Source organism: Palaemon carinicauda, chromosome 15 (assembly GCF_036898095.1).
Source record: "Palaemon carinicauda isolate YSFRI2023 chromosome 15, ASM3689809v2, whole genome shotgun sequence".
NCBI lineage: Eukaryota > Metazoa > Arthropoda > Malacostraca > Decapoda > Palaemonidae > Palaemon > Palaemon carinicauda.
The window spans coordinates 70,080,411-70,094,299 of NC_090739.1; the positions used below are offsets into that span (position 1 = coordinate 70,080,411).

General features: G+C 33.4%; 1 long non-coding RNA gene across 1 annotated transcript in view; it reads left to right on the forward strand.

Moving 5' to 3' along the window:
* LOC137654309 (uncharacterized) overlaps window positions 1-11,585 on the forward strand; it is a 108,578-nt gene extending 96,993 nt beyond the window's left edge. The window contains exon 4 of the long non-coding RNA XR_011046586.1: window positions 11,347-11,585. This is a non-coding gene — a long non-coding RNA (uncharacterized lncRNA). The remainder of the gene's footprint in view (window positions 1-11,346) is intronic.
* Window positions 11,586-13,889: the final 2,304 nt, after the last annotated feature.

A 13,889-nucleotide genomic window follows, 5' to 3' on the forward strand; every position in this document is an offset into this window, starting at 1 on the left:
GTTTCATGGTATTTATTAAGGTTATATGTCAGCCTAATTCATTCATAATTGGAATATTTCTCTCATATTACGGACACTTTTTAATCTCTTCTCGGTACAGTTAAAAAAGTGATTAGTTGTTGAATTTATCTCATTCTTACCTTCTTTACGCATATATTTATCTCTTAATACAATATGGACTTCCATCTCTTCAGTAGGCACTGTTTGGCCACTGTTCCACCAAAATTAAGATGAGAGATCTTCCTCTACCTCAATGGTACCTTTGCATGACCTGTCTGGTAATAACGTCCCTATATTCATTTTTTTTTCTTTTTTTTTCTAAATCAGTAATTATCGGTAACTGTTTATTAAACTCTGTTGTTTTAAGATACGATCTTTGCGTGTGTCATGGTTGAATTGTTTAATTTTTATGTTGAAGTAATATCAGAAAAAAATAGTTTATCGTTGGTTATTCTAGTAGTTACAAGCTACGCTGGGCTGTTAGTTTGCATAAATCAATAGTTCAGTCTATTGTTCAGTTAGGTGAAGGTAAAAGAAGTTTCTTACTCATAGAAATAAGTTGCCCAGATAGTTTTTCTATAACATATGTAACTAATCTATAGACAATTTTGAAGTCTGTATAGTATACAAATTCACGTACTTTGATCCGAAGTTATTATCTGCACATTTAGACGGAGCAGATAGTTACAGTAATATTTCCCAGTTCCTAATTTGAAACTTGAGTTGCAAAGAGTCTGTAAATCCTTATACAGTATTGATGTATTTTTATTATCAATATTGTGCTCTTTTTTCGCTTGCACGTGGATAATATATTCTTGAGTTTAGTTTGTAGATTTCTGTTTTTTTTTTTTTTTTTTTTTTTATTTATTTAATTTTTTTTTTGCGGCTAGTTTTTCTTTTATGATGCGATTTGTACTTTTTTAGCGGTTGGTTTTCTTTTGAAACATGAGTTTCCGAGTATATTTCTGTAGTGTAGGCCTAATGATTTATTACCCCCTCTCCCCACCATTTTTTTAGCTCAAGATGCTTACATATATTTTATAGGGTATTGCGTTAGTATTAATCACAAAACAACGTGTCATTTTAAAAGAATGGAATATTTTTATTATATTGTGTTCCATAACCTTCGGGATCTCTTGAACAGATAATTAATGATGCATTTTCTCCTTAAGCATTTTTGCACATGTGCTTCAGTAAATAGGCATTGTTTAGTATTATTTACGGTATAACGATGAGGTGTTGGCACTTGAACTGCATAGGGTTAAGTTTTGTCATTTGCTCTCTGATTTAGGCATTTATTTTCTACATCAGTTACGACGTCGCTTTTGTTCCCTTGTCCCTTTTGGCCGTCAGTGAACCTCTTGCAATGCACTATAGGCTTTACTTAAGGGTCTTTGCAGCGTTTCTTTAAACCTTAGCTGCACTTGCTTTATATCCCTCTTCTTTAAGTTCTTGCCTCCTTTCTTTCATCTTGCTATTCAAATTCTGCCATCTTTTACATCTATGTAATTCTATGGTGTTACTCTAGATGTGCTTTGGCACTGAATGCCCTCACAGACCCCAGCGCCGGGCTGTAAGAACCCAAATCCATAAATACAATTTTTTTCAACTTTGGTTTGATTTTTTCACAATAGGTTAGTTTAGATGTCTTTTTTTTTTGCATAAAATGAAAGGCTACAAAAAGGGATGTAAGTTGATTTAATGAGACTTTTTAGAAACGACAGAGGATTAGCTTTATTTTCTTTAAAGGAAAAATACAGCCAGATAGGTCCTAAAGGCTTCAATTAAGTTGATAAATTTCAAAGACATGGATGGTTATCTCCACTGATATATTCCAGTAACGTGGTTGCATTACTTTTCTTGTCCACTAAATGAGTTAAAAAGTCTTCGAAACTGAACATTCTAGGCAGACTTGGGAGGAAGAGGCTGGGGCTTAAGCTCCTCGTCCTCCTCATTCCTTAAGCCCCCCTGACACTTGTACGCATTTGTGGCACGCACTGGCACGCATTGTGTCGTGAGCTGGCGTGAATGATGCGGGAACTGGCGTGAACTTGACGTGAACGGTGTGTGGCATGCGTGCCATACGTGCCGAGAATTTTGAAATGTTCAAAATTTGTGGCATGCATTGTCACGACAAAATTGGTGTGAACTAGTCGTGAATGATGCGCGAACTGGAGTGAACGCGTCGTGAACAGTGCGGGACGATGCGGGAGGATGGGTGACAGTGCGTGGCAATTAAATCAATGGATTTATCCCTATTGAGGGACGATGCGGGAGGATGCGTGCCAGTGCGTGGCAATTAAATCAATGGATTTATCCCTACTTCCTCATAATCATCAAAGAAAAAATCTGTATAATGACAATATATTCTTTTACCTCTCTCCTTTCCTTATTTAATTGAGAGAGAGAGAGAGAGAGAGAGAGAGAGAGAGAGAGAGAGAGAGAGAGAATTATTGATTTTATAGCACAAAAAGAGGACAGAAGTTCTTTAATCCCTTCATGAGCAGGTGTAATACTTGAGAGAGAGAGATATATTTTTTCATTTTGCTTGTGGTTTATTGAATGTGTATACACACACACAAACATATATATATATATATATATATATATATATATATATATATATATATATATATATAAACAAACAGGAAAAGTTACAAAACTGAAAAAAAGTTTACAACTGCCATTTAAATAAGGGCGACTAAAGAAATTTACCCTGGCGAAAGACTTCAATGCTCACAGGGCACCTAACCAACCTAATATTTTTAGAGATAATATCTTTTCTGCCTTAGTTTCAATGATATTAGTTCACAAACGATACAACAAAACTAATGAATGGAATAGTCATCTTTCAATTAAATTCTAAGATAATGTAAAGTGGGTTCCAAATATCTGATCAGCATATAACTGCCATAAAATATTATTTTTTCAGTAAATTATAAAGCTTGAAAATTATTCAAACCAGTTAATTACCTATAATAATAATTAAATAATAAAATATATACTAAATAGAAGTATAATTGTTACAAATATCTATAAAGATAACCCACACATTAATACAGGGGATATTAATCAAAGATTAGCACAAGAATACGCTTTTGATAAAAATCATGTAGGAAGCCCCGTCTTTATATATGATGTGGCCAAGTCGTGGACTGGAGTGAACGATGTGTGAACGATGCGGAATGATGCGGAAAGATGAGTGAACGTGGCGTGAACTTGTCGTGAACTATGCTTGAATGTGTCGTGAACTTGTCGTGAACAGTGCGGGAACCTCCCAGTGCGTGCCAGAAATGAGTGCAAGTGTCAGGGGGGCTTTACTCACATGGACATTAAGGTCGTGGTTTTTAGCAGTGAAACCTATTTTACTCTGTTCTCACTGGTATCGTGTCACCAATATTCCCATTGAGGTATCGGAGCCCTTATGTTTTACTAATGGGGTCATGAACACAAACGCGCTTTTCTTTAATTTGTGGGAGTATTCCACCCCCAGCTCCATGGGTTCAATGCACTTGAGGAGCCTAAGACATATATTTTTTTCTTGGTGGTAACCCATCCAAAAATTGACCAGACCCGTATTACTAATCTTCGCTGATTTGACGACCGGGCTTGAACAAAGGTGTTAAAACTGCCTTTGCTTGCGATAATAAGATATATTGACTGATTCTAATGGAAGTAGGATTTTGCTCATGAAAGAAGTTGTAGACAATCTGTTCACACTATTATGAATGTTGTTAATATATTAAATAACATACTGAATGTTTTGTATAAAATGAAGTTTTGAAGGAATATTGAAGAAAGCTTGTGGAAGTATAGTTTGGACAAAAATAAAAACGGCAAGAAAAGGTAAAAGCAGAATAATGGTTATTAATCTTGATTGAAAACACCAAACAAAAATTAAGTCAAAATCAAACCAAAATAAGACCAGAATACTTAGCAAAGAAGAAAAGAAAACGACAGCCACATTATCTGAAGATAATGTTAAATGAAAAGGATGAATAATGAAGCGAGGGGAAAAGAGCCCCTTAAGAAAATTTCCCCTCAAGGCCGAACAAGGGATTTTTAGTGACCAATTATGGAGGGGGTGAAAAGAACCTCGCTGGAACGAAATGGGTCATCTTAATCTTTACATTACCCGGGATTATCGTCCTTTTAAAACATTTCCCGCCCAAAATTGACATCAATAATTTTATACATGATGCAGTGATGGAGTTATTAGCTAGGCAAAGTTACAGGGAGAAAAACGCCCCGCTACGCCAGATAAAAAACAGCCTCGCCTTTGCATAAAGTATTTAGATCTGCTCTTAACTTTAAGGGTACCTGGAATGAGAAAAAAGGGTATTAGTTGGGGCTTTTTGTGACCGTGCTCCATTTTTACCCTTTTTCTTTTTATTACTCTTTAAAGGACGGGGCCAGTAAGATTAATAAGAAAGGCGCGTCGGTACATTGACATGGAAGTGACACACGGGCACAGAGAGAGAGAGAGAGAGAGAGAGAGAGAGAGAGAGAGAGAGAGAGAGAGAGAGAGAGAGAGAATGTCACTGTAGCACTGCTCAGGAGTGTTCGCTTCCTTGTCTAGTTACAGTCAAGTTGAGCACCCCATTTTTGAGCGTATTCATTCAAGAATATTTTTAGTAGCAGCAAATATGAGAATTTTTTTTTAGATTTTTAAAGCTTTTAATGTTCATGTATTTAAGTGTTTTGTTTTTGGTTTAGATTAGTTATTCAATGCATACGATTTTGTACATCTAAGCCATTTCTTTTTATTGTCAAGTCATTTCTGTTTCAGATTAGTTTTAATCCACGTATTTGTTTTATACAATGATACTATATTGAAATGCCAGTTGCCTTCCATCCCTCCCTCCCTCCCTCCCGAGAGAGAGAGAGAGAGAGAGAGAGAGAGAGAGAGAGAGAGAGAGAGAGAGAGAGAGAGAGAGAGAGAGAGAGAGAGAGAAGAGCCTTGCGTCATAAAAAGAATCTGATAAACACTTTCCCAGAAATTTTAAAGCATAGTTCATGTTTTCTTCCGAGAGATTTTATCATTTTCCGCATAACTCGTGAATTCCTTAACCGAGTCATATCCTATTGGAAAGAGAAACTTAAATATTTCAAATTTGTTATGCATGGTATGGAGTGTAGCGATGTACTATTTTATGTTTGTAGTTTATTTACTCAGGAAGGTTGTTTTCCTGAACTGAATATATAGCAAGCATTTTCTAGTCAACGCAATAACGTGTTAAACCATGAGACCCTTGTTTTCAAATTCCAGCAGTTGGGAGCAGGTAGGTACGTCTTTTCTTAGCGTCATTATTGAATTTTGAAGTTATATATTGCAAAGACTTTGTTGATAGGCACCATAATGAGTATAGGAATGTGATATCTTGTGTTCCTCAGGGTAGTGTTCTTAGCCCATTACTTTTCATACTACTGTATATCGCATGGTACGTGGTTTGTCCTAGAAAACAAGCTAGTTCATATGCAGATGATGCTGCTCTCTTTGTATCTATTCCATCTCCTTAATGTAGACCTGGGGTGGCTGAATCCCTTAATAAAGCTCTAGATCAAATTAGTGCGTAGTGCAAATTATGGGGAAAAACTGAACTCTATCAAATCTCAAAGTATGATTGTAAGTCGAGGAAAGTGACTCCTCAATATCCAGATCTTTAACTATATACAATGCCTTTAAAATTTTAGTTTTGATTTTTTATTGCAAGTTTACTTACGAGAAATTTCTTCTACAGTTACACAAAAAGTTAGCTTATTGAGAAAGTCTTTCAAGATTTTCGGTGATCAATTAATATATTTTGATTCTTTCACACTACCGTGTTTCGAGTATTGTTCTCATGTTTGGTCTTCGCTGCTGACTTTCGTTTTAATTTGTTGGGTAGAAACTTGCTGTCTATTAAATTGCTTATTCCAGATCTTGATATTAATCTTTGGCATCATCGGTCATTTAGTTCTTTATGCAGGTTGCACAAGATTTCTCTTCATTCTTACTATCCTTTGCATTCAGATATTCCCAAACTGTACCACCCTGTATGTAATTCTAGGTATGCAGTTAATTCTAAGTATTGCCTTCTCCATTATAAGGCTCAACATTACACACTATTCTAGAAGTGATCAGATTTTGGAATCTGTAGAACTTCAGAAGTTCAAACTTACAGCCAATGGTTTTATGTCGAACAGGTTGACACAAGTTTCGCTTAATAGTTTATGTATAACAGATCGATTTTAACGTTATTGCTTACTATATTACTCATATAAAGTTTATGTATGTCCTTGTTTCCTCTCCTCACTGGACTATCTTCCCTGTAGGAGCCACAGATCTTGTAATATACTGCTTTTCCAGCTGGGTGTAGCTTGGTTGATAATATTAATAATTATCATGTAACTAGATTTCTTTATATGCTTCCTGTGGTTTGCCTTTACGTGGTAACCAAAACTAGCTATGTCGGACACAAAATACCTTCAATCGAGCCTTTACCAGTCATCCCTACCAAGTTTTATTGGAAAATGTTGCCCGATTACAGTTTTCTTACGGTTTTTCAGTTCGCACCATGAATGTTGAAGGTTTAATATTTTATCTGAAAACTTTGACTCATTTAGCGTTACATGGTGCTTGGTTATATAGACCTATGTCAGCACTAAATTTGGCCTTTTGGACAAGCGGTAGCAACCATGTGACACCCTTTAAGATTTTTTAATTAAGCTGCTGGGCACATGCTATCTCCCGCTCTGGATGCAGTCCACCGCAATAAACTAATCCCAGGTATACTGTATATCCGTGTTTAATTACTTAGTCAAATTTAGAAATGCTGAGCGTGTGTGCCGTCTGACACTCAGACCGCTTAGATACTTAAATTCGTCCAAATTTAAGCACAAAGATAAGCTGACTCGTAATACTGATTATTTGAAATTCCTAACCAGTGTTAATTTTTTATATATATAGTAATTTGGATACTCATGCGACTAAATTATTAGTTATAGATTTAGTTATTTCTGTATAATTGTCTTGTCAGATTAGAATGCCCATGGTTCAGTCATCTTTAAATAAGTGTTATGTTTCAGTAGTAGTGGTGTCCTGACTCCTGTCATATGAAGTTTAGACGAAAATTTTAATTTGTTTATTCTTAGTTATATTGTGCTAAAATGTATTTTTCCCCGTTCGGATTGAAATTTTTGTCTAGACATGTAAAACTAATTATTTTGAAAGGGTTTATAAGGGACTACAGAAAATTTCCCTAAGCTCACATCTCTAGATTAATTTTTGTTTCGTTTTCTGAGACCTCATTGCGATTAAGGGAAGTTGTTTTATGTATTAAAGGGTATAACGTCTCTTCTTTGAAATTTAATTGTAATTGAGATCAGCCTCTTTATTATGCATTCTATCAACACTGAAATTTAAATTAAATTCTTTTGGTTTTGGTGTTACATTTACTAAAACTTAGTATTATCTTTTCCTATGTGTTTACAGTAAAATATTCAAACTAGGCCTGTTAGATAGTGGTAGGTTGCCTGTCATATTTTTAAGTTTATGGGTTTAGTATCTAAAACTGTGATTCTCTTTTTCAATTTGTCATTTATTTCTTAAACCAATGTTATTTTATGGATCAATCCTGGCGGAATAAAGCACGGTTGAAATTCGACAGTCCGCCAACGCTCTCTGGCCATTACTCTTCTAGTGTGTAGAATAGAATAAGTCAGACTCGGACTTTTGAATTTAGACTCGACAAAATTATCATAAACTCTATAACAATGAAATTTTGGGGTATGATAGAACGATCATATATTCAACGTTTCCTCAATGGTTTATACAAATAAATCTTTGGTTTAAATAGATTTTATTGACTTCGTGTGGCAGTAGGGAAAATTCCACTTCAAGTCCATAATGAGACTTATTCTCGGAAACTTCCATGAAAGGTGTATTTACTTCTTGAGAATAAATTAGAATTTGTTAAAAACTCTTCAGCTTGTGATACCAGTTGAGGGCTGCATGTAATAGCGTTTTTTAAGATTTTCCTTTTTATTGGTACTTCCATCAATTCATAGTGCCACGTGGCTTTTTAGAAAAGAAGGGTTTTGAATACGTCTTCCCAATATTTATGACAAGTTTTAAGTCACAATCATGTAGTTTGTCACAGTTATACTTTGATTACGAATCTTTCATCTTTTTAAACAGTTTTTGTTAAGGAGCATGTAAGAAATTAATTTTGAAATTTGTGTTACCAATTTGATTTTAGTCTTTTTTACAGCTTAGGGTAGTTGGTATTTCACATTACTGTCCTCACCTTTAAGAATGGCTTTGTGTGGAACTGCAAGAAAGTGAATGTTATTTCTCTTATGATGTCAGACTAGGTGAGAAGTAGAATTGAATCTGACTAAAACACGCTAAAACACAGTTAAAATGAATTGTCTCACTTTACTGGTCACTTAACGGAATATGAACACCGTCAAAAACTGAGCAAATATCTTTCTAATCTTTAATTATTTATCAAAAATATAAAATGTTATAATGTTGCCCATAATGAATAGTCTTGACTCATGAATGAGGTTAATAAAACTAGGAAACCTTGCTGGATGAGGCAGGGAAATTAACTTCGTATTTTCGCTAGCCATCTTATATCGTTGGCGTTAACCACTTCAGTGTCATTGTAACTTCTTTCAATGTTTATTGGAACAGAGAATTTCGATAGAGTTCCCATCCAGATTATTCCTCCTTTATAAGAGGTGTTTTGTACAAATACCGTATTATCTTTATAAGTCCGCCTCGGGAAGACTTAACAAACAAGTGATGGTACTAAAGTCTTGATCATGTTATCAAATAGAACCAAGCAGTTATTGTTGTCAATTATGAAATAAGTCAGGGGTAAAAGATGTATCAAATTGACATGATCTAACCCCACTCTCTCTCTCTCTCTCTCTCTCTCTCTCTCTCTCTCTCTCTCTCTCTCTCTCTCTCTCTCTCTCTCTCTCTCTCTCTCCTAAAAACTAATTTGCATAATCTCGCCTCGCAAGAATTCAGAATGAGGTCATTTACCCCTCATTAAAGAACACTGATGTGACTGGAAGAAGCGACTTGTCCATGTCTATTATGATATAGGTGACTTGAGTTTTACACGTAATAGCCTGAGACTTAGTAGAAAATATGTTATCGTTATCTATATTTTATTGAAGACTAGTAATGGTAAAGTTATATAAGTTTTTAATATTTATTATCGACGAGTTTCTTTTTATTATGCATTGTTTTTATCTAGTAATGGAAGCCTTTGAAAATGGTACTGATTTTTTTCTTTCTTGTGTCATTATCTGGTAAAAGCTTAGTGATCCTGAATATGATGATATTGTATTGCAATATTTTCTGTAATGTCTATTGTAACAATTTATTTCCTGTAAACACTAAGGATAAGAGAATTTTAATTCCATGGAAAACTGCTTATTATCATAATATCACTATGGGTATGTTAATAGATGCCTGAAATGTGTTATTTATAAGTTTATTTGTAATATAAAAGATTGATTCAATTTATTCGTAATCCTAGAAATACCCCCTTGCCGAATATTCATAAATTGTATATTAAAACTGTCAATGAAAACTGGCATTAGAAAACTTTGCAGTAGAGCAATATGCTACACTTTTAAGAGTTTTTAGATCCTCCCAAAATTGCTCATTCCTTTGTCAAAATATTGAATCTTCTCCGTCCTTTGAGATTTTGCGACATAGCAAAGGGCTTTAAAATTCCTATCCACCAATCCTCCGACGTAGCTCTTCAACCAAAAGAATGTATTTATAAACAACCACGGACCTCCATTCTCCAATGAGAGCTTAACAGGCTATTACAATTTACAAACATTAGGGTTACCCTTAATCAACCATCTCTTTTTTTTCACCTATCTTATTTCCTGAAGAAAAGATTATACTCCCATCTTTTTCATTGATCAAAGCAATACAGTTTTACTCCGAGTCACCATAAACAACATGTCTTGGAACATATTCAAAGGAAATGTCCTCACTATGCGGTATATGCTGAAAGCTCAAATCTTTGAGGAGTTCTGGATGCGCTGAAGTATCCTCAGACAGAACCAATTATTTCTTATTACATACTGAATTATCAGCCATTTTGCAATAAATTAACTGTTAACATTATTGAACATAGGCTGAATCTTAAGTGTGTTATTTATTCTGATTCAAGAAGGGACATGGAAGCCCTCAACTGGTATCACAAGTTGAAGAGATGATTTGAAAAAATTCTATTCTCAAGAAGTAAATATTGGAATATGGTGCATTCCTGCCCATATTGTAAATTGATGGTAATTAAATAATAGATACAGCTTCTAAATCCACAATTTATTTATCACGATTTAACATTAAACTCCATGTTAAGGGTTATGTAACCGCAATACATTATTTTATTGTACCTAAATGTTAAACGATGTGGAATAATTAATCTTTAAATAATAAAGTAAAAAAAATACAAGTAATTGCTTTTAAAAGGGAATCATGAAATCAGAGACAAAAGAGCTGGCATTATTTTAGCAAGATTACGTATTTAATGTGCACATATCTTCACTATACGAATGCAGTCTTCAGAAGACAAAATTAAATTTTTGGTCAGAAACATGCCTGACATTTTTTGCTGTTTTTAGGATCTTAATGATTTTTAAGCACAGTTTTAAGAAGTGAAATTTATTTTCATACCGGTTTATTGTATCTTTATTTATTTCACTTATATTTACTATTTTATATTATTTGTATTATTCTTTCCCGGATTTATTCGGGCCGGCTCTGTAAGAGTAAGTACTCATAGGCTTTTTTAATAACAATAATGATGATAATAATACACATTGAAAATATATATAATATTGTTCATAAACATGAAAATATGTACAAAGATATATATATATATATATATATATGTGTGTGTGTGTGTGTGTAATATATACATACATACACACATACATATATATGTATACACACACACACACACACATATATATATATATATATATATATATATATATATATATATATATATATATATACGCACACATAACTATGTACACGCATATACAATTTGTATGTACATATATATTACTGTCTTTATATATATATATATATATATATATATATATATGTATATATATATATATATATGTATATATATATATATATATATATATATATATATATATATATATATATATATATATACGCACGCACATATATAGGTTATAAATTTTTAGGCATAGTCTTTTTCTTAGGCAATTTTCATGAAATACTTAGGCACTTTTGGGCTCAATTAATTTTCGGCAACACTTTTTTTTTTTTTTTTTTTTTTTTCTTTTAAGAATCCTCTGATGTGGAGTAAAACCAAAGGCACCATGTGAATAAAAAGTATTGTTGAGAATATGCAACAAGCCACACTAACTTGATAACTGCCCTTGTAATGGAAAACGGTCATGCCTCGAGAGTACCCATGGAGTCGAACTTTTCATCTTATCAAGCAAAGACCGGTAAAGGATTATACAGTATGTTGGTGTCCATTCGATGGCAATTGAGCAGTGAGACCCGGGTGATGATGGCAGCAATCGTATTATTATTATTATTATTATTATTATTATTATTATTATTATTATTATTATTATTATTATTATTATTATTATTATTATTATTATTATTATTATTATTATTTCAATGGAAAATGTACTATTTTCTGCAACATTAAACAATTTTATTTAATTAATTGGAAATGTCCCCATGTACTATATACGTAGAGAAATATATCTGACAAAAAATAATAATTAAGATCTAAGCATTCAGTTAGATTCTCCCATCGAGATGTATACCATTAACTTTTGTGGAAGTAGCTTATTTGATTAGTGTCAGTTTTGGTGAGCTGCTGAATTATTTGTACAATTGATGCAATTTGAGCATCGTGGTCACAGTATACATTGAGAATTCCTTCTCACATCACAAAGGCTTCATGGTCGTTAGTTATATTTATTCTTTTAGGATCAATATTAATTAGTCTTGAGACCAGTAAACGTTGAACATGTTTATTAAATGTATGGAATAACAGGAATGATAGACACCGTAATTGACATGATAAACACAATAACTTCGTACGTCAGACAATGACCTCTACTTATCCCCCAAACTTAAGTAGTAGCAAACAAAGCCTGGTCACTTTGAAAATCGTACGGAAAAATCTATGCAAAAATTTGCCTGCCATTTTCTGCTTTAACATTGCATGTCGTACGGAGTTCAATCATATGGACACAGCCTAAAACAAATGTAGTGTAATTTACAAATTCACATGGAGTGTAAACCCCTTAATGTTTGGTATATTGGCCATATAACCACAACACTCGGGGTTGAATTCAAGCTCACATGCAATAATGGGGCCATGCACCAGAATTTTGTTGATGCACATGACAATAGCTTTCATTAAAGTATCGTATCAGGGACACATGTTGTTCACGAGGAGTATGACTATTGGAGGCTGACGATGATTACTGAAGCACTTTCCACCAGGATGCAGCACCCTGCGTTGAACATTCAAGTTTGCTCAAGCTCAATATCCTCCTGCTCCAAGCTATATCATCACCCCCCTATCAAGAGAACATTCGGCAACATGCCTTCATAACTTATCCTGAAGCCTTAAAAACTGTTGTGGGACTGTGTTGGGAATCAAGATTTTCTCCATCACAAGGCCTCAAGAACCGCAGATGGAGTAATGGGTTTTTTTGCGGAATATATTAAAATTTTCATATGAGTTTTTGAGGTATTTTGTTGTTTTTACAATTAATTAATTTTTTTATTGTATAAGTGCGCTGCCATTTTATTAGGTGTTGGCTTAAACAGCTGTCGGTTAAATTTGAATAAATGGAACAGCACTGTAACAAATTCCGCCCTTTCCTTCAAAAATCTCTCCCTGACGACAAGAAAGGAAAGAATACAGAAAACTAGAAAAGTTTTGTCTTAAAATAGTTGATGCCACAAGTGCATTACATTTAATGTATATATATATATATATATATATATATATATATATATATATATATATATATATATATTATGTATATAATGTAACCCAGAAACTAGTTATCATATTAGCTATGACAGAGTATTTTACTTGCAGGGCAATGTAGATAAGTTCCCAACACATGAATTTCATGAGTATATTTTATAAAACTATCATACATCGTTCTATGTATTTTGATCCAATTTCCATCCCTTTCTCCTTCGAACATTACATAGAGAAACGGTTCTTCTATTTGCTATGCATTCCTTCCAGTTTATGTAGTACGTATGGTAATATCTTAAATGAAAAGAAAGAGGTCCAACAGGTACTAGCTTTTATTATGTTTTTATCCGTTCATTTAAATATTCTGGCTTTGTTATGACAAACGTGTTATAAAAGTATTAGATTATCTGGGAGTTAAGACGCCATTAAAACTATTACACGTATATCATATATATATATATATATATATATATATATATATATATATATATATATATATATATATATATATATATGTAAAACTGGTAAAATTTATATATATATATACATATATATATATATATATATATATATATATATATATACATACTGTATATATATACTGAAGAAGAAGAATTGTTTGGTAATCTCAGTGTCGTCAGGTGTATTAGGACAGAGAAGAACATGTAAAGAATAGGCCAAACTTTTCGGTGTATATGAAGGCAAAGTGAAAATGAACCGTACACAGAGAGAAGGATCCAATGTAGTACTGTCTGGCCAGCCAATTGACTCCAGAACTCTCCTGCGGTAGTATCTTAGCGGGTGGCTGGTGCCCTAGCCAACCTACTGCCTAGTGAAATAATTATTTACAAGTTTGATAAGAAA